Source organism: Panthera leo, chromosome B2, assembly GCF_018350215.1.
Source record: "Panthera leo isolate Ple1 chromosome B2, P.leo_Ple1_pat1.1, whole genome shotgun sequence".
Taxonomy (NCBI): Eukaryota; Metazoa; Chordata; class Mammalia; order Carnivora; family Felidae; genus Panthera; species Panthera leo.
The window spans coordinates 39,784,725-39,806,781 of NC_056683.1; the positions used below are offsets into that span (position 1 = coordinate 39,784,725).

A 22,057-nucleotide genomic window follows, 5' to 3' on the forward strand; every position below is an offset into this window, starting at 1 on the left:
AAAACTTCCTGAGTATCTTTGTCTTTGGGGGTCACAAAGCCACTTTAATCAGTCTGTTGAAATGCTCTTGCTTGGTCTAAAGCTTCTCTCTGAACTTCTTCCCTTATTGGAAAAGAAAAATCCCTCATTTTGTCAAGTTCTGCTCCTCCCTCACTAACTCTGATCATCTAGGTGTCAAGGAGCCCATCCTGTACCTTCCTAAGTCTCCCTGTGGTCTCAGCAAACAAGAGCACAGACCTCTGACCCCACAGGCGGACACACGTTACTCCCAGTCCGCATGTTTGGCAAAGCAACATTTGGCCACATGGATCCGATCCAATATTCACAAACCTCAACCAACAGGTTGTTTTCCAGTTGAGACTTTGGGATAGGTCTTCTCCGAGAAACGATGTTATAAATAGCACTTGGTCCAGTTAAAGCCCATCGTGCATCTATAGTGCAGTACTAGAATACTAGCGCCACCACGAAGCTAACTATCAAATGTATTATTTTGAGAAAATTGATTCAAAGTTTCAACTTGAAATGCCAAGAATTACTCTCCCAGCTGCAGCCCTGGCAGTGAAATTGTGAAATCTCCCTCCTCCCACTTCCCCACATGGCTGAAGAGGGCTTTCCACACATGGTCATTTGTATGGAAGACACATATATACGTTACGAACTGCCTGTAGAGGAAAAAAGGGAACAATTTCTGTGAATGGAAAATAAATCTGACTAGAATTTACAAATGGATTGTGAGGATTAGAGGCCTGTGTTGGTTATTTCAGTGGCTGTTTCAAGAAATGGGAACCTCCTCTTCCTAATGTCCTGTTTCTTAAAATGATAGCAGTATATTTAGTTCCGGGCCTCCCCCATCAATACACCAAAGCACATCTTTTAGGACAAAGGCCCATCATATTTTGCATGAGTGGAGACACAATTTTTAAGCACTTTATTTCAAGAGCACAGAAGAAGACAAATGTCTAGAAAGAAGGATCAAATACAAAGGGGTATTTGTTACATACACACAAAAGGAGAAAAACTGGAAGCTACAAAGAACACTCAGGCGCTTTAATAGAGAACAGATTAAATAAATTATAAATTGGCCCTACAACAGAAACCATCAGTTGTTTTTTGTTTTGCTTCGTTTTATAAAGAGGCAGACCTATTTACACAACAATTCAAAATACAGTATGTGAAAAAAACAAAGGGGCAGAATGGTGTATATAATATACCATCATGACTGTTCAAAAAAAAAAACAACTATACACACACAACCTCCCTCTCTCTCTTACATGCATTGAGGTTAAACAAGAAGCTGGCAACATCGCATACCCTGTGGTGGCAATCTGGGGGTGGAGATGGAGAGGACACTCATTCATCAACCTTTGATCCTTCTGGGAAAAAGAAATCATGTGTTATCTATTTTTAAAAAGGATATGGCACTGAGGAGACTGTTTCAACAGTCTTAAAAATTCAGACATCAGCAAGATGACTGAAGATAAGCACAGAGCATACATGGTTTATTATGTTTTCATTAGAAAAGAAGATTCAGAGATAGGCAGCCAGATGATATTTATGGTGCATGGAGAACCTAAGGAATTATATTTTAGTAGCACTAATCATTGCACAGGGAACCCCTCTCACTCTTCTCCATAAGCTTATGACCAGCGAAGTGTAGACCTCTTCCGTGTACTGCAGAGTGGCAATATAGCAGAGCCTCCGTCGGTCAAGTGTCAATCATTTGAAATTTCATATCAGCCAAAGTACCAAGGTAATTTCTACTCTACTTCCCCAGGGGCCACTACCAAAAATTGTCCATAGAAGTGATTTCCGTGGGCAGACTCCTTTCCTTTCCCAACTCTCAGGAGACATTCCCTTCCTTCATGGGACAGCTCCTCACATTATTCCAGTTTACTGGTCAGCAAACTAGATCTCTCAACATGCAACCAACCTCCCTGAAGGAGAGTGAGTATGAGTGCACATGTGCTAGGGGGTGGTGAAGGCAACTGGCTGAACGGTGGAGGACCCTCCTCCATACTATTCCAAGTACAAAAGGCACACTAAAAGCCTCAGTTTCTTGGTCTGTAGCAATAATATCTACTTCAAGGAGATGTTCTTGAGGGAGGCTCAAATGGGATGGCCATGTAACTGCACTCTGAAAGTGCGTGCCTCTAAGCAAAGTACTGGCTGACTTGGCCACATGGTCACCTATCCCTGAAAACATTTATTTTTGTCTCCACAGGGCCGAAAATCAGGCTGGCTAATTGAGCAGTTTGTAGTAACTGTCTGATCTTGATTTTATCCAGATAGTTTCATTTAATAAGGCATTCATAATAAAATACTCTTAAACAAAAAATTAGATGATTTTTTATATTAAAAATGAGAAAAATCACTCTTTTTCCCAAGCAAACTAAGGTTTTTTTCTAATATTATCTATTTTTCTTAGGTTTAAGACCTTTAATAGCAAAGCAATGCAAGGAAAATAAAAGTCCAATTAAGATGTTAAAACAAACCCATGGCACCATAAAATGCAGCTGGATGAAAGAAGCAGAATCAGTCTCTGCTCTCTCTCCAGTGGGGGTATGCCCATTGAATATTTACAGGTCCCACAGAATGTGCTGCATGGCAAAAATATAAAAGAGGCCTTCTTTCAACTAAGGCATAGAAGGCTTTTCAAAGACATGAACTGTGCATGAACCCTCATCTCTCGTATAAGAATAAAGCAGAAGTGCTTCTGGGAACTTAACTATAGTAAGCAGACACAAGAGGAAAGAGCGCCGGTGCACACCCTGGCAATGAACTTCATGTAGTTTAAATCCCACAAACCCCAGCCACCTCTGCTCCTGTCTTAAAGACACCAACCCTCCTGCCCTGCCAGGGAGTTCCACACCTTTTGGAATAAGACACTGACATCCCCTGTTAAAGGCAAATAAAGAATCTTATGAGTGAAACACACAAAGCCAATCAATGGCTAACAACTAAGTGCAGATTAATTTACCATAGCAGGAAGTGGAAAGCAGAGCTCTGAGGGACAGGGTGCTGTGTAGGTAAGCATAGTGAGGAAGAAACTAAAGAGGGAGAGAAAGTCTGAATCTGCTTGAGACCCCATAGAAGGAAGACTTGAGCCCAAAGGGGGTAATGGACACCAAGGAAAGAGGTCCCTGAAACAAAATATGAGAACACAAAAAAAATAAGCTTCACAGTTTTGTAAGTTTTTCCAGCAACACTCCCATGATGCCTGTGGTAACTGTGCTGAACACTGTAGATAACCACCAAATTATATCAGTGTGGCATAATGAAACAAGGAATGTATGCAACTCCTCAGCTTTTAATACGTACGAATAATTAGAAAAGTAATTACTCTGAAGTTAAATCTTTTATTTCTTCTGAACATGTGTTGTCTGAACCCAACTTCTCAGTAAATTTCAGTATGTTATTTTTAAGTTAATGGTCACTAACAGGCTATATAGCTTAGGGTAGATAAAGTCCCCATCAAATCACCTAACTAATCACCTACCTCAACTACAGCAAACTTATCAAAAACATATACATCATCACTATACCTACCACTCATAAAAGAACTTACCAGAGCTAGTAAGAACTAAACTGCTTTGAAGGAACTATCAATAAAAAATGTCTAATACTGGCAGAAACAAAATAATAAATGTTACATATTCTACGAGACCAACCAACAGACCTCTAAGAAACCATTTAATGCATTACTAATTCTAATTAGAATCCAGCTTATGAATCTGCTGTTAAGGAAAATGCCTCATAAAAGTATTCCAGATACAGCCTGGACCTTAATAGAAAGGAGGACAGGACCATTAAGGTATTGATGTCATTAAGTGGGTTCATGAAATAAGGAACTTTGGGGGTGTCTGGGTGGCTCAGTCAGTTGAGCATCTGACTCTTGATTTCGGCTCAGGTCATGATCCCAGGATCTCATTCGGGATCAAGCCCCACATCAGGCTCCGTGCTGAGCTTGGAGCCTGCTAATGATTCTCTCTCCCTCTACCTCTGCTCCTCCCCTGCAGGCGTTCTCTCTCTCTCTCTCTCTCTCTCTCTCTCTCTCTCAAATTAAAAAACAAGGGCATCGGGGTGGCTCAGTTGGTTAAGCATCTGACTCTTGGTTTCCACTCAGGTCATGATCTCATGGTTTCTGAGTTCAAGCCCTGTGTTGGGCTCTGTGCTGCTGGTGTGGAGCCTGCTTGGGATTCTCTCTCTCTCTCCCTCCTCTCTCTCTGCCCCTCCCCTAGTCTTTCTCTCTCAAAATAAATAAATAAACTTAAAAAAATATTTCTCTTAAATTAAACTAAATCACGAAACAAAGGAAATAAGGAACTTCGTGTTCTCACATGGTAATAGGATCAAGTCTCCAAAATAGTAGATAAGGATTTATCTTCTAAGACTGAAATTAGAAAAGAAAAAAAACAGTAGTAAACACAATAATCCATCTGTTAAAAATACCAAAACCCTGAGGTCTGAGTGACTACAGAGTTCTAGGGCCCCCAAACCCAATTAAAGTGACCCAGGTATAACCTCAGAGAGCCAGGGAGAATATGTCCTTGACATATGAGCCTGTGCCTGACCACAGACTGGAAACCACAGGTAAGAGAGGGCGGGAATCCTCAGAGTAATAATGAGACAGTACTCTTTCTACATGGCTTAAGGCAAGCCCCCAATTTGTAAGTACAACTACTTGAGCCTGGTGGTGTCACATAAGGGCCAGATACCATTAGTCACTAAAACCATTCAGCAAACTCCCTTTGCATTAATTTCTTGAACAGAAAACTAAAATTGATTTTCCATGTAGCTTGCCTTCAGGGAGAGAATGTAATAACCACCAAGTTCAAGTACTAGCATGCTTAACAGTGGTATTTCTCATTATAAATGAATCTTCACTCTAATTATTTTGACCACATGAGTCAGTTCCTAAGTAACTGGGCATCCTATCATGTTCTCACGAAATTGAGATTCTGAACCTTCAGAGTTAACGTCTAGAACCTAGTTATGACTTCACCAAGGTAATGCCACCTGGGAGGGTGAGACGCTAGCTATCTGCAATTTCAGGGGTAGGTCTCTATTTAGGATCTCTCTAAGTAGAACACAGTTGGACAAATTTTGGCTAGGGCCACATACTTTTCAGTATTTTTATAATTAACTTGCATTATAAATAATTAAACTATCAGGGCAACTGGGTGGCTCAGTCGGTTGAGCGTCCGACTTCAGCTCAGGTCATGATCTCATGGTCCATGAGTTCGAGCCCCACGTCGGGTTTTGTGCTGACAGCTCAGAGCCTGGAGCCTGCTTCGGATTTTGTGTCTCCCTCTCTCTCTCTCAGCCCCTCCCTGCGCTCTCTGTCTCTCCCTCTGTCTCTCCCTCTGTCTCTCTCTCTCTCTCTTGCTCAAAAATAAATATTAAAAAAAAATTTTTAATAAAAAAATAAACTATCATTTATTGGACACTACTATATCCAGGCACTGCCTTTCTTGTTGTTTTTTGAGAGAGAGAGAGAGAGAGAGAGAGTGTGCACATTCTTGTGCATACAAGTAGGGAAGGGGCAGAGAGAGGGAGGGAGAGAATCCCAAGCGGGCTCCACACTCAGTGCAAAGCCCAAAGCAGGGTTCAATCTCATGACCTAGAGATCATGACCTGAGCTGAAATCAAAAATCAGATATTTAACCAACTGAGCCACCCAGGCAACCCCAGGCACTGTTCTAAAACCTAATGCACATCATTGATTCTTTCTGACAACCGATTTTAAACTCATTTTTAAAAGAATAAAGAGGCTCAGAGAGGTAAAGAAACCTATCCAAGGTCACACTGCTGGTACATGGCTCAGCTGTGAGACAGATTTGAAAGCTGGCTTTTAACCAAATGTGACTGACTACTGTCAGAACTTAAGATTAGCTCATTGTTTTAGTCTACATTTGCTTGGTTACTAGCCCAAGGTTGAACGTCTTTTCAAACAATTAACCATTTTGTTTTCTCTTTTGTGAATTGACAAAACATACAATCACCACAGCACTCACATAAGAACTTTTCAGAACCAGTAAGAACTAAATTGCTTTGAAAGTGCTATCAACAGAAATATATCCAATATTGGCAGAAACAAAGTAATAGGCATTACATATTCTAAGAGATCAACTAACCTTTGCCATTTTTTGAATTGGATTGTTTGTCTTTTCTTTATAAAATGATTAGAGTTCTTTATATATTCTGGACACAAGACCCTCTGCTGATTAGATGTATTGTAAATATCCTCTCTCAGTCTGCTTGTCTTTTAAGGTATCTTTTGTAGTGAATAAGATGTAGTTACTGCAATCATATGATGAAATTTAGGATTTTATGCTTTATGAAATCCTTTCTTTTTAAAAAAAATTTTTTTAACGTTTATTTATTTTTGATATGGTGACAGAGTGCAAGGAGGGGAAGGGCAGACAGAGAGGGAGACACAGAATCTGAAGCAGGCTCCAGGCTCCGAGCTGTCAGCACAGAGCCTGACGAGAGGCTCAAACTCACGAACCGCCAGATCATGACCTGAGCCGAAGCCGGATGCTTAACTGACTGAGCCACCCAGGTGCCCTGATTTATGAAATCCTTTCTTAACTCAAGGTAGTAAAGATAGTCTTTTTATAATATCTTCTAAAAATTTAAAAATTTTACATTTTGGTTCTTAAAATGAATCTGTATTTATTTTCTTATTCTGTTCAGTTTGCCTATCTGACTAGTCTCCCTTTTCATGATCACACTGTTCTGATTACTACAGAGACAAGTTCTACAAATTTTGCCATTCTATACTGTCCTTCTTCAACAATTATTTTTCAGTGCAGCCTTAGATCAGCCATTTTTGCCTCTTTACCAATACAAACTTTAGGGTAAGCTAATAAAATTATTAAAACAAATCCTTTTGAATTTTTTATTGGTATTGCATTGAATTAAAACCTTATTTGGGGAAAAGTAACCTCTTTACGATAGTGATTCTTTCCATCCACAAACATGGTATCACTCTGTTTATTCAGGTCTTTCAATATGTTTCCTCCACAAGACTTACATATATATGTATTTTTTTAATTTTAGAAAGAGAAAGAGAGAGAGCGCACAAGCAGGGGAGAGGGGTAGAGGGAGAGAGAGAATCTTAAGCAGGCTCTGTGGTCGGCACAGAGCCCTATGTGGGGCTCGAACGTATGACCCCAGGATCATGACCTGTCTCAACTGACTGAGTTACCTAGGAACCCCAAGACTTACATATTTCTTATTTATATATTTCCTGGAGGGGTACCTGGGTGGCAGTGTCAGTTGAGCACCTGACTCTTGATTTCGGCTCATGATCTCACAGTTGTGAGATCAAGCCCTGCATTGAGCTCTGCCCTGGGCATGGAGCCTGTTTAAGATCCTCTCTCTCCTTCTGCCCCTCCTCTACTCAAACTCTCTCATTCTTTCTCTCAATAAGAAAAAAAATCTTAGATATTTCCTGGATCTTTATGGCTATGTGAATGGGATCTTTTTAAAAATATACATTTACTAAGTAGTGATTGCTAGTGTATACAAATGTGACTTTCATATTAGGTTGAATCATATGAAACTACTGATAAGTAATTATTTTTACCAAAAAAAATATTTCATATGGTTCAACCAAAAAATTGCTGAACTCTGTTCTCAGCTCCAATACTTGGTCAGTTCTCTTGAATTTTCTATGAATAATCACATCTTTTTCAAATATAGATAGCTTTGTTCTTTCTTTTCTATGTGTGTTCTTTTATTTCTTTTTCTTGTGTTCTGGCATTCACCAGGAACTCCAGTTCACTACTAAATAGTAGGATGATAGTGGGCACCATGGCCTGTTCCTAACTTTAGAGGGAACGGGTCCACAGTTTTAGTATTAAGTAGGATAGTTATCATAAGGGGTTGCAGTTAACTTTGGGTTATGGAAGTTCTCTTTTATTTCTAGTTTGGTAAAAAGAAAATTTTAATCAGACTACATATTAAATTCCATCTAATATTTTCTTCTGAACTTAATTAAGAAAATTATATGACCATGCCCCCTTAAAAATTAATATAGTGGATCATGTCAGTGGTGGATTTTCTGCTATTGAACCATCCTTCCATACAGTGATAAAAAAAAAAATTGGTCATAATGTTTTGTATTTTGATGATACATTCCATTTGCTAATAGTTCATTTATAATTTTCACATCCATATTCTTAAGTGTGATTAGTCTTTCATTTTCTTCTATCATGTCTCTGTTTTTGTAACATTACACTAACCTCAAAAAATGAGATGGGCAGTTTTCCCTCTTTATCTCTTCTCTGGAAGTTTAATTCTTCCACAGTTTATCTGTCCCATGAAGTTCTAGTAAAACTTACCTGTACAGCTGTCTCTTCTAGGTTCTCTTCTTTAGGATTGTTTTCATGGTGGATGGAGCTAAGTTAAAAGTGAGACCCACAGATCCTCCCAGTGATCACAGGTCTTCAAGCTTTGGGAATGTCTGTCTTGGGAATCCAGTGTCTACCTTAACCTCTATAGAAATTCCTTGTTGGTTTATATTTTGAAAGTATTCAAGTAAATAGTAAATTCATGATAGAAAGGGTAACAATAGTGGGGCACCTGGGTGGCTCAGTCGGTTGAGCGTCCGACTTTGGCTCGGGTCATGATCCCGATCATGATCACATGGGTTTGTGAGTTCGAGCCCCGCGTCGGGCTCTGTGCTGACAGCTCAGAGCCCAGAGCCTGCTTCAGATTCTGTGTCTCCCTCTCTCTCTGCCTCTCCCCTGCCTGCACTGTCTTTCTCCCTCTCAAAAATAAATAATTAAAAAAAAATTTTTAAAGAAAGGGAAATAGTGAAGTAAACAGAAAAGATCTGCAAGCAATTAATATTTTTGAAAGGAGTATGCAGCACCACTGCCAGCTAGCCAGGAGAATCTGATACGCTGGTGCTACTTCTGCAAGCTGACTGACCTTCAGAGTATAACAAGAAACTACAAACAAAATTACCTACATTAGGGCTACAAAAAGTGATGCTGCTTTTTTGAAATAAACTGAACACTTCCCTTCACCACTAGCCCTCCTGAGCTTCTAAATCCATGCTTAACATCAACCATTGCTCCTGATTAAACAGCAACAAAAACCCACAACTACCACCATTAACAGGTTGCCATTACCTGTATGATAAAGTCCAAGTCCCTTAGCCAGACCTTTATAAGACCTTTATTGTATTTCAAACAATCTGACCCCAAAGTAGATTCTAATATTATCTCCTACCCTTTCTTTGCATGTAAACAACCAGTCAGACTGGTCTACTCACCGTTTACTCAAAATGCTGAGAATACTCATTTCCTTGGAACGCTATCTTGTCTCCTCTATATTTAGGCTTTTCCTGGCCACTTCACTGCACACGGAATCTCCCCCTTAAAGCCTCAAAGAGTGCCCCATTGCTCACAGCCTCAGTTGTTTACCTAGTTTCCTAACCATACTTCAAGCCCCTCAGGCAAAGGCTGTGCCACTCTTTACCATTCCTTACCCACGGCTCTGCATTTAGAGAAGAACTAAGAAGTTGATCCCAAATCTTTCCTGGGCATTTTTTACTCAAGTTAGTTGCCAGTCTTGCTTTTTAATCCTAGGTGGAGCTCCACCACTTTAATAGGTAATTTGAATAGGTTTGTATTAAGCAGAGACTATCATCTGTTGAAATTCTGTGACAACCGCTCACATCACTGATTCTTCCCCAGTTCCAGTTCCTTTGCAGGACACTTTACAGGACTTTTCTAGCTACGTATGTATGTACTGGTAAATGCTTAGGTCCTAGTATAACCCAAACTGGGTATGTGCAGGCAATAAAGTCAAATGTTTAAAAAGAATTGGCTTTCTAGATGGTCCACACACATGGTGTGTTTCTTACAAAGAGAGAGAACAAGCACAGTAAGAGTGACATTTTATTTTATTTCATTTTATCCTATTTTATTTTATTTAATGTTTATTTATTTTTGAGAGAAAGAGAGACAGCATGTGCGTGAAGAGGGGAGGGGCAGAAAGAGAGGGAGACAGAGAATCCAAAGTGGGATCTGCACTGGCAGTAGAGAGCCTCTACACAGGGCCCGAACCACAAACTGCAAGATCATGACCTGAGCTGAAGTCGGGCGCTTAACCAACTGAGCCACCTAGGTGCCTCAAGAATGACATTTTTGATGGTTCCCAACAAAGTGACATATTTGAAAGAAGTTAGTTTCTTTCAACTAGAAACTCACTGTTATTACCAGGGGCTGTGCTATTCACAGATACTAGCTTCCATAAAAGGGCATTTTTGGCGACAAATACTTGATCACTAAAAATTAATCTAGTAAATAATATTTACTGATAGTTCACCTATGATGTATCAAGAAGTATGCTTTTGATACAGAAACCAGTGAAAATAGGATTGGCAACATTATAAAATATCAATGAACTCAGATGATTGACTACTCTGTTGTCTTAAAACAGTAGAAAAAACATAGTTCAATATTTTATTCTTTTGTGATTAAAGATCCTGTGGTATTTCTAGTTACTTTTTCTGCCGCTCCCTTTTTTGGGGGTGGGGGATTTGCCTTTGAGTTGAATTCTAGTTAATGAAAAATTCAGATCTATTTTTAGGGAAGTAAATTTTTGTTGTTTATTGAATATAAAATGTTTCCTCATTAATTCTCACAGTTGAAATAAATATTAATAATTTAGGAGTTATAATAGGTGATAAATGTTTAAGCACTGACATGCAACATTGCTCTAAAGGTTCTTCCACACTCTAATAATATAAGGTTTTGGAAAGTGACTCCAGTTTGAAACGTGAAAAGAAGTACAAAAAATTCCACATGACGGGTACCTGGGGGGCTCAGTTGGTTAAGCATCCAACCTTGGCTGGGGTCATGATCTCGGGGCTTTGGAGTTTGAGGCCCCCACCCCTCGGTCTTTCCCTGGCTTGTGTGCATGCACACACTCTCTTTCTCTTTCTCTCTCTCAAAACTAAATAAACATTAGGGGTGCCTGGGTGGCTCAGTCAACTAAGTGTCCAACTTCAGCTCAGGTCACAATCTTGTGGTTCATGGGTTCTAGCCCTGCATCAGGCTCTGTGCTGACAGCTCAGAGCCTGGGGCCTGCTTCAGATTCTGTGTCTCCCTCTCTCTCTGCCCTTCTCCCAATTATACTGTCTCTCTCTCTCTCTCTCTCTCAAAAATAAAACATTAAATTTTTTTTTTAATAAACAAACATTAAAAAAAAATTCCACATGAAAACCACAGCTCTCTAGCTCTATTGGTATGATTGAGAGTCTCCTTACAACCTGCCATACATCACAGGTGAGAATACGGGCTCAAATAAGGCAGATGTGGACAAGATTATTACAGTATAGATTTAAGGAAAATGGAAGAAATAGTAGCAAGATTTCTATATGCTACAAGGGGCCAAGTGATAAAGAGTGGCTGACAGTTCATCTGGAAAACCCCATTTATTAACCTGACCCAGACTATTCAGTATCTGCTTTCAATGGTGTTGGCAATGTCTCCTCAAAAGCTATTGTAGAATTCTGCCCTCTTCACAAAACACTGCCAATGATGCTAAAATGAGGCAGAACTGGAAGACTGTGTTGAATATATTAGCAGGTCTACTAGCATATCAACAAACAGTGCTTTAAAGTCAAATGCTCACATATCTGAATAGCTAAAAATATTTAAACACACATGCCCATCACTAGGAAGAAATCAATGTGGGCAACTAAAGGAAATGGGTCCTACCTTATTTTTTTAAAGTTTATTTATTTTAAGAGAGAGAAAGAGAGAGCACACACACGTGCATGAGTGCAAGAAGGGCAGAGACAAAGGGAGAAAGGGAGAGAGAGGGAGACAGAGAGAGAGAGAGAGAGAGAGAGAGAGAGAGAATATCTCAAGAAAGGCTCTGCGCTAGCTAGATGTGGAGCTCAATCTCATGACCATGAAATCATGACCTGATCCGAAATCAAGGGTCAGATGCTTAACTGACTGAGCCACCCAGGTGCCCCAAAATGTGCCCTATCTTAGGTCTTCATGGGTTTCTCTGTAGTATAGAGCATTCTTGGGTCTTCCGTGTCCTTGAGATAGATATCTGACCCTATGATTCTCAAGTTTATAACTACCCACTTCATTCCTAAGACTCTCCTACTTTACCTCACTCTAACATAACATCAAATACTGTGTAAGAGGGCTCTCATGCTGTTGAGAAAATGTGAACAATGGTTATACAATAATATCAGTAGAAATTAAGGTACGTGAAGTATCAAATATTATTCACAACTTCTCTAGGCCTAAAACAGCAAGATACTATTATTCCCATTTGATATATGAGGAACCTGAGGCTTTCTTAAATGTTAAATATTACATAACTTTCGTAAGAACACACAGAAAAGAATTCAGCCAGGATTCAAAAGTAGTACTGCCTATCTTCAAGTTTTGTAACACTTGACTGTATTCAAGATAGAGGAAGGAGAAAAGTGAATGTAATAGTAATAATGGGGAGAGGATGGCAAGGGAAAATGGTGGTGATTCTTGGGGAGATGCACCATCCCAAGACCAAACCACTGCTAAAGTCTTTGATCTCAGTCTTTACCCACCATCAAAGGTGCAATCCTTAGGTTGGAGAACACAGCTTTACTATGGGGTTGCTCTGTCTTACACTTAGTTGGTATCTCCCAGGGTGGCAAAGGCCTAACAATACCTTATGGATGAGCTGATGAATACATGGAAGGAAACAAATACACATTTAGCATGCAAGATAGGTTTTAGCCAGCTCAAAGTAATGCTTCTGCCATTAACATGTCCATTACAAGATTCTGGGGCGTCTGGGTGGCTCGTTGGTTGAATATCCGGCTCTTGATTCAGGCTCAGGTCATGATCTCACAGTTTGTGGGATCGAGCCTTGCATCGGGCTCCACACTCACAGAGCAGAGCCTGCTTGGGATTCTCTCTCTCCTTCTGTCTCTGCCCCTCCCCCACTTGCAATCTCTCGCTCAAAAATAAATAAACTTAAGAAACATGTCCATTACAAGATTCTGAAATGCAGTCATGGGAGCCAACTTGATTGCAATTTTAGTTTTGCTAGGTTACTCATGTGTGGAAAATGGAAGGCAGTGGGATGTACAGACAACTGCTGTTTTAAGAACCTGAGAATACAATTTAACAAAACGTAGGCAAAGAAAAGTTTATGAAATGATACAAACTGAATGGGTAGGAAGGAAGTTAACAAAAGTAGACAGAGGAAGTGGCAGGCAGCTAAAAAAGAAGGTTTTTTGGCTCAGAGAGAACACTTTCTTCACAAACCAGAAACCAAAAGACGTGAAATAAGACACAAATAGGAATAGGAAATTTTTCCTATAAAAACAAACAAAACCATTTCTATTCTCTGATCTCCTTATTTCCATGAGTAGTAGCACCATCACTTTCCCATTTATCCAAAAAGGAAAAGTTCTGTCTCATCAAGGACTCCTTCTTTTTCTTTACCTTCTATGGACCCACACCAAGCCAAACACCTGTATCTTAATAATTTTCCCTTCATGATGGAAAATAATTTCTACTCAATCTTACCCAAAAGGTCCTTTCCATAAGTAAGTGCTTCAAAATGTCCATAGCATCTTACTATTTTCTGCTTAACATTTAAGACTTAACCACCTGGCCCCTACTGTCCTCTCCAACTATTTCTGGGTATCTCTGTAAGCTCCGCAAAATGTAGACAAACTAAATTACCCATTGTCTGCCTCCCAGACACACTAAACACACCCTTGACTTCTCACCTTTGCTCATACTATCTCCCTCTAGGAAGGGCCTCTACACTCCCATCTGCTCATTCATTTGTTCAGTAAATAATTTGAATAACTCTTAGGTATTCTGTTGGCCCTGGAAATATTATAGTAAACAAAAGGCATAGCCCTTGCCTTCAAGGAGCTTACCATCACAGAGGCTTATTATTTCTCCAATTTTAGGTTCAAGATTTACATACTTATGGGGCACCCAGGTGGCTCAGCCAGTTAAGTGTCTAACTTCGGCTCAGGTCATAATCTCACGGTTCATGAGTTCAAGCCCCACTCAGGCTCTGTGCCGACAGTGTGAAGCCTGCTTGGGATTCTCTCCCTCCCTCTCTCTCTGCCCCTCCCCGCTCTCTCTCTCTCTCTCAAAATAAATAAACAAAAAAAGATTTATGTAATTATAAAGTTCTACTCCAAGCTCCTATTGCATTTGTTTTATTTTTTAAAAAATGTTTATTTATTTATTTTGAGAGAGACAGTGAGCATGAGTGGAGGAGGGACACAAGAGGGAGACGCAGAATCCGAAGCAGGCTCCAGGCTCTGAGCTGTCAGCACAGAGCCTGACGTGGAGCTCGAACTCACGCGCCATGAAATCATGACCTGAGCCGAAGTCGGATGCTTAACTGACTGAGCTACCCAGGTGCCCCTCCTATTGTATTTATATGTTGGGCACTTATTACAGTCTACCAAATACTGGTACTTTTAATTTATAAATCTTGATTCTTGGACAGACTATCAATTACTTCAGGGAAGCTATCATTGCTTCATATCACCAATATAAGCAAAATGTTTTAAAAATAAAAAGCATTAGAGGGAATGATTTCAGCATGCGACAGGCTCCACACTGATGGTGTAGGATTCTCTCTCTCTCTCTCTCTTCCTCTCTCTCTCTCTCTGCCCCTCCCCCACTAAGTCACATGCACATGTGCGCTCTCTCAAAGTAAATAAACATTTTTAAAAAACACCTCCCAACAGAATATAGTCAATGGTACTGTAACATTGGTTGTACGGTGGGTAACAGGGGGTAGCTACACTTGTGGTCAGCAGAGCATAACACAACATACAGACTTGTTAAGTCACTACATTGCACACCTGAAACTAATGTAACATTGTGTGCCAACTACACTTCAATAAAAACAAATCTCCCAAAAAAGAAAAGCCCAGGACCAAATAGCTTGACTGGAGTATACTACCAAACATTGAAAGAATTAACATCAGGGGCACCTGGGTGGTTCAGTCGGTTAAGCATCCTGCTTGGGCTCAGGTCATGATCTCATGGTTTGTGAGTTTGAGCCCCATATCGGGCTCTGTGCTGACAGCAGAGCCTGGAGCCTACTTCAGATTCTGTGCTTCCCCCTCTCTCTACCCCTCCCCTGCTCACGCTCTGTGTCTGTCTCTCAATAATAAATAAGCTTAAAAAAAAAAAAAGAATTAACATCAATCCTCCTAAAACTCCTATGAATCCATTCTATGAAGCCAGTATTACCTTGATACCAAAGCCAAAGCCAAGAAAACTACACACCCATATTCCTGATGAATACTGATGTAATACTAGCAAACCAAATTCAACAGCACTTTAAAAGGACTATACACCACGACCAAGTATGAATTATCCTGGAATGCAAGGATGGTTCAACATGAAAATCAATCAATGTAATACATTACATTAACAGAATGAAGAACAAAAACTACATGATCTCAACTGATGCAGAAAAAACATTTGACATGATTCAAAATCCTTTCATGATTAAAAACACTCAACAATCTAGAAACAGAAGGAAATGCTCTCAACGTAATAAAGAGCATTTATCAGTGTGGCTGGGTGGCTCAGTTGGCTAAATGTCCAACTCTTTAATACTGGGTCAGGTCATGATCTCACCATTTGTGAGATCTCTGCTGACAATGGAGAGCCTGCTTGGAATTCTTTCTCTCTCTCTCTCTCTCTCTCAAAATAAATACACTTAAAAAAAAAAGACCACTTACAAAAAGTCCATGGCTAACATAATCCATGGTAAAAACCTGAAAGCTTTTCCTCTAAGAGGAAGAACAAGAATGCCTGTGTTTACCAATTCTGTTTAACATGGTACTGGAAGTCTGAGGCAGAGCAATTAGAGAAAAAAGGGCATCCACAAAGGAGAAAAGAAGAAGCAAAATTGCCTGTGTTCACAAATGACATGATCTTATATGTAGAAAAGCCTAAAGGTTATACACACACACACACACACACACACACACACACACACACACAAACACACACACACACACAGAGAAGAAACAAATTCAGAAAAGTTGTAGGATACAAAATCAACACACAAACTCAACTGTGTTTCCATACACTAACAATGAGCAATCTGAAAGTAAATTAACAAAACAACTCCATTACAAGAGCATAAAAAAGAATACTTAGAAATAACCCTTACCAATGAAGTAAAAGACATGTATACTGAAAATTACAAAACATTCTGAAAGAAATTAAAGAGGACACAAACAAAAAGATATCCCATGTTCATTAGAAAATATTGTTTTTTTTAAAAAGTTTATTTATTTATTTAGAGAGAGAGACAAAGAGAGCAAGAGCGGGGGAGGAGCAGAAGGAGGAGGAGAGAGAGAATCCCAAGGACTGTGAGATCATGACCTAAGCCAAAATCAAGAGTCAGCTGTTTAACCAATTGAGCCACCCAGGTGCCCCAGAAAACAGTATTAAAACAACAGTGTAAGATGTCCACACTACCCAAAATGATCTACAGATTTAATAAAATCCTTATCAAAAGGTCAGTGGCATTTTTGGCCGAAATATCATCCTAAACTTCATACGGAATCTCAAGGCACTCCAAAAAGCCAAAACAAGTTTGAAAAAGAAGAAAGTTGGAGGATTCATATTTTCTGATTTCAAACCTATTACATAGCTGCAGTAATCAAACAGCATAAAGACAAATAGACCAACAGAATAGGACAAAGAGTCTAAAAATAAACCCGTTTATAAAGTTAAATGATCTTTGTTTCTTAAGTTTATTTTTTTAATGTTTATTTTTGAGGGAGAGAGAGAGAGAGAGAGAGACAGAGACAGAGACAGAGACAGCAAGTGGGGGAGGAACAGAGAGAGAGGGAGACACAGAATCTGAAGCAGGTTCCAGGATCTGAGCTGTCAGCACAGAGCCCGATACAGGACGCGAACCGCGAGATCATGACCTGAGCCGAAGTCAGACACTTAACCAACTGAACAACCCAAGCGCCCCGCAAGTTTGTTTATTTTTGAGAGAGAAAGAGAGAGAAAGAGAGAGAGAGAGAGAGCGTGCACATGCGAGCCAGGGAGGGGCAGAGAGAGAGGGGGACAAAGGATCTGAACAGGGCTCTGTGATGTGAGCACACAGCCCGATGTGGAGCTCGAACTCCCAAGCCATGAGACTATGACCTAAGCCAAAACCAGATACTTAACCGACTAAGCCACCCAGGCACCCCTGATCAAATGATCTTTGACAAGGTTGCCAAGACCACTCAATGGGCAAAGGACACTCTCTTCAACAAATGATGTTGGGAAAACTGGACACCCATATGCAAAGGAATGAAGCTGGACTCTTACTTTACACCACAGAAAAAAGTTAACTCAAAGTGGATTAAAGACCTCAATGTAAGACCTAAAACTATACAACTCCTAAAAGAAAACATCAGGGAAGATTCACGGCATTGGACTTGGCGAGTATTTCTTGGATATGACACCAAAAGCACAGGCAACAAATGCAAGAATAGACAAAGAGGACTACATCAAACTTTAAAACTTTTGTGCGTCAAAGGACTCAATCAACAGAGTAAAAAAGTAACCTATAGAATGGAAAAAAATACTTGCAAATCACATGTCTTATAACTTTATATAAAATTATATAAAGAAGTCCTACAACTCGGGCGCCTCGGTGGCTCAGTCGGTTGAGTGTCCAATTTGGCTCGGGTCATGATCTTGTGGTTTGTGAGTTCGAGCCCTGTGTCAGGTTCTATGCTGATAGCTCAGAGCCTGAAGCCTGCTTTGGATTCTGTCTCCCTCTCTCCCTGCCCCTCCCATGCTCATCTCTCTGTCTGTCAATAATAAATAAATGCTAAAAAATTAAAAAAAAGAAGAACTCCTACAACTCAACAACAAAAAAATTAAAATAAAATAATTAAAAAATGGGCAAAGTACTTGAATAAACATTTCTCCAAAAATGACATATACAAGTGACCAACAATATATGAAAAGATGCTCAACATCACTAATCAGAGGAATGTCCACTGACAGATGTATAGATAAACTGTGGTATCTTCATTCAATAGAATATTAGGCTTAAAAAGGCAGGTATTCTGGGGGCATCTGGGTTGCTCAGTCGGTTGAGTGTCTGACTCCTGATTTCGGCAAGGGTCATGATCTCATGGTCATGACATCAAGACTCGTGTTTGGCTTGGCGCTGGGTATGGAGCCTGCTTGAGATTCTCTCCCTCCTCTCTCCCATTCCCTCTGCCCCTCTTCCATTTGCCTCCGCATGCTCTCTCCCTCACCCTCTTAAAAAAAAAAAAAAAAAAGGAAAGTATTCTGACACATGGTACAATATGGATGAACCTTGAGGAAGGACTATGGCTAAATGAGATAAGCCAGCCACAAAAAAGACAAATACTGTATGGTTCCATTTATATGAAATACCTAAACTAAACTAGTCAAACTTATAGAAACAGAAAATACAATGGTGATTAGCAGGGGCTGGGGAGAGGGGGGAAAGGGGAGTTGTCCTTTAATGGGTACAGTGTTTGAGAAATGCAAGATGAAAAAGTTCTGGAGATCTGTTTAACTAGTAAATATAGTTAACACTAACCAATTGTACACTTAAAAGTAGTTAAGATGGTAAATTTCATATAATTTTTTTACCTCATCAAAAAAAAAAAAGCACTAAAATGTTTGTTCAACACAAACAAGACTCAACACTTCAGAGTTCACAATCTCATGCGGAAGATAAGAAATAAACACATGGAACCTAGATAGGTAAGGGCATCTTGGTAAGGTTGCCAAGGCAAACACTAAACACTTTACTAAGAAGCAAGGTAAACTGCAGTTCAACTAGTATTTACCTGAACATGCTTCCAATTGATATGATTGATGCCATCATTTGGGAGGTCACTCTACCCCAAGATAACTTCTTAACCCAACAGGATCTATACCTACCAGTCCAGACAAATGAATTCCCTAACCACTAATCTTCAGACTAATAATCTCACTGAGCAGGGTAAAATTCCTATTTGTTTTGTTCATGGAACACTGTTCTTTATTAGATTCTATCTCACCAATGTTCCTGGTATGAACTGCCCTTTCTGTCATGGTGATGATAGCAGATGGTAGTTTGGGTTGGGGTGCGTGTGTGTGCAAGTGTGTATTTTATAGATCTGTGAAATTTTAAAAATCTGAGAACTACTAAAACAGTGGTTACTTTAGCAGATAAAGCCTTCTTAGAACATAGCCTTGAAGAGCCTTTTAACCTTATGATTCTGATTCTCCGTGTCACAATTCGCTAGAGAAGGGCTTCTCATAGTAATTGCCAGCACCGGTGTTGGGTTCTTATGCTATAGTTTTCTTTTGGAGAGCATTATTTCCTCACTAAAGTGCTTTTATTATAATTTCGGCTTCCTACAACTCCGTAAAATAGTTACGGTAGGTATTTTTAACGTATCATGAGAGGCAATATAGCATAGTGGTTAAAAGGTCAAGCCATACTGCCTGGCTTGGAATTCTAGCTCTGTCCTTACTTGTTGTATATGGCCTTGGGCAAATCATCTCTTTGGGCCTCAATTTCCTTATCCATAATATGAGAACAATAACAGTTTCTACTTCATAGTGTTGTTGTAAGGATTAAACGAGTTAGCACATGTAAAATGCGTTACAGCAATGCTGGGCATATAGTTAGACTCTAGAAATGAGTGTCAACATACAGAGTAATCCTGTGACTTGCTCCAGATCAGAAGCTGACACTGCCAACAAAGGGAGGACTGTGACTAGCTTGCTCTCTGCTCAGATCTTGCCACCTGGCTCCCATAAACTCCCCTTTCCCATTGGTCAAATGTTATTAAGTTAATGTAGAGGTTACTTCGGGGCAAATTATTACTCTGGGTTCTTATTACTCAGCTTTTCAAGCAAAATAGAACTAGTTAGTCCCTCAAAATCTGATCCTGCCATTTGATCGCTGTAAGTTTGTTTACAATTTAAAACTACCTTCATTCTGACCCCTTTATCCCTGCGCAAATTGAAGCCTGACACACTTACGGCTTTAAGAACTTGTAATATTGGGGCGCCTGGGTGGCTCAGTAGGTTAAGTGTCCAACTCTTGGTTTCAGTTCAGGGTATGATCTCATGGTTTGTTCGAAACCCACATCAGACTCTGCACTGATGGTGTGGAGCTTCCTTGAGATTCTCTCTCTTCCTCTCTCTCTCTCTGCCCCTCCTGTACTCTGTCTCTCTCTCTCTCTCAAAATAAATAAATAAACTTAAAAAAAATTTTAAAAGAGGCACCTGGGTGACTCAGTCAGTTGAGCGTCCGACTCTTGATTTCGGCTCAGATCATGATCTCATGGTTTGTGGATTCAAGCCCTGAATCGGGCTCCTTGCTGACAGTGGGGAGCCTGCTTGGGATCCTCTCTTTCCCTCTCTCTCTGCCCCTCCCCTGTGCGCACTCTCTCTCTCAAAATAAATAAATAAACTAAAAATTTTTTTTAAAAACTTGTAATATTAATAAGCTCTGCCACTTTCAGCAGGCTTTCTCTCAAGCATGCTTTCTAAAATTCTCTGCTCTGCATTCCTAAGTAGCTGATGTGTGATGAGCTGAACAGAGATAATTCTAGCAGAATAGGAAAAAGAAACACTTTGAAGACACATAAAGCAGAACTTCAAATGATATAGCACCACTGGGAACTCACAGAAATCACAGTGACAGATAAACCTAGGGAGCACGGATGAGCACCTGGAATGGTTCTTTCTGAAGAGAGGAGAGCAGGTGCAAATTGTGCCAAACTCAGTACATGGAGTCTGCAGCTATAGATCCCGGACCAGTACAGGCAGCTGGTGGGGACCCGCTGGGAGATAGCAATTACTGGTCAGCGGCTGTCATCTTCAGCTACAAAGGCTAACGTGTGTGGCTCCCTACATCTGCATTCTTCAACTGGTTATTTATCTCAGTGCTAAAATAACAGTTGGCCTTGAAGCATATTTACCCATCTGCCTAAAAAATAAAAATAGAATCGTATACAAAGGGAACACACACAAAGGGCTTAATAAAATTTGTATTGAGCCACCTGACAGGTTATCTCTTTTCAGTCCTCTTTGTACCTCACTATAGAAAAGTCTCTTAAAATCGGAGAACCTGACTTAGATAAGTTTTTATGAAGTCTGGAAGCAGGAGTTTTTGGTTTTTGTTTCTTAACTTTGAGTAGCCATGCTTCCTCCATAGGGCCATGTGCATCAGGAGTAGATGACTTCAGCACTAGCTCCAGAGGTGGGCCCTGAGAAGTCTCAGCCAATTCTCAGGGACCATTACTCCCTGGCAATGGTCACTAGTCCAACAGTGGGCCTGTGGCCTGGGCTTGCCGATGAAATTGAATGAAAGGCATGGTCCACACATAGAGAAGAGGTATTATCTCAGTGTAGGCATCTATTGGTTGTCTCACATTGGCTGAGATTTTCCTGGTTTTTTTTGTATGCTAAATAATTTTATATTCTACCCTGGACATTTTTAATATTATGAGACTCTGCACCTTATTAAAATCCTATGGAAAATGTTGATATTTTTATTTTAGTAGGCAATCGACCTGCTTGCATTCAGGTCCCAAGTTCCAACCAACCTGCTGTGGGTGTGATTTAAATGTCAGTTCCACATTTGAAGCCTTTGCAAAGCTATTCAGATATGTCTGGCATGAGCACAACCCAGTGGCCAGTCTAGGGCCTGAACAGTGATTCATCTCAGAGTTCAATACTCAGAAGTTTTTGGTGTGCTGTTTGGGAACAGATCCACGCATGTGCCGTTTGGGGGTGAGCCCAGGAGTTCACAAACAACCTTGTGGGGTTGCTTTCCTGAGCTCCTCCCTCTCCATTGTGTCCTGGGTACTTTTCAGTTCCTTGGAGCTCCCCTTTCCTGTCTTCCAGCCAGAAGCCTGAGGCTATTGTTATCTCATTCTCCCACATAATTTGGGAGCTAGGCAGCAGGAAGAGAGAGAAAGAAAAAAAGTAATGGGTGTTCACCCCACCTTTTTAGGACTACAGCTTCTCCAACAGAG

The 22,057-nt window shown here is 40.1% G+C and overlaps 1 protein-coding gene across 10 annotated transcripts in view; it reads right to left on the reverse strand.

Moving 5' to 3' along the window:
* USP49 (ubiquitin specific peptidase 49) overlaps window positions 1-22,057 on the reverse strand; it is an 89,723-nt gene that overhangs the window by 20,843 nt on the left and 46,823 nt on the right. The window contains exon 1 of one of the 10 annotated variants that reach the window (XM_042938737.1): window positions 18,869-19,217. The exons of 8 other annotated variants lie outside the window; for them this stretch is intronic. The gene's annotated coding sequence lies outside the window, so the exon portion shown is untranslated. Of the gene's footprint in view, window positions 1-4,337; window positions 4,391-18,868; window positions 19,218-22,057 lie in introns of those variants that run through there. One more of the 10 variants, XM_042938731.1, reaches the window with a different exon arrangement.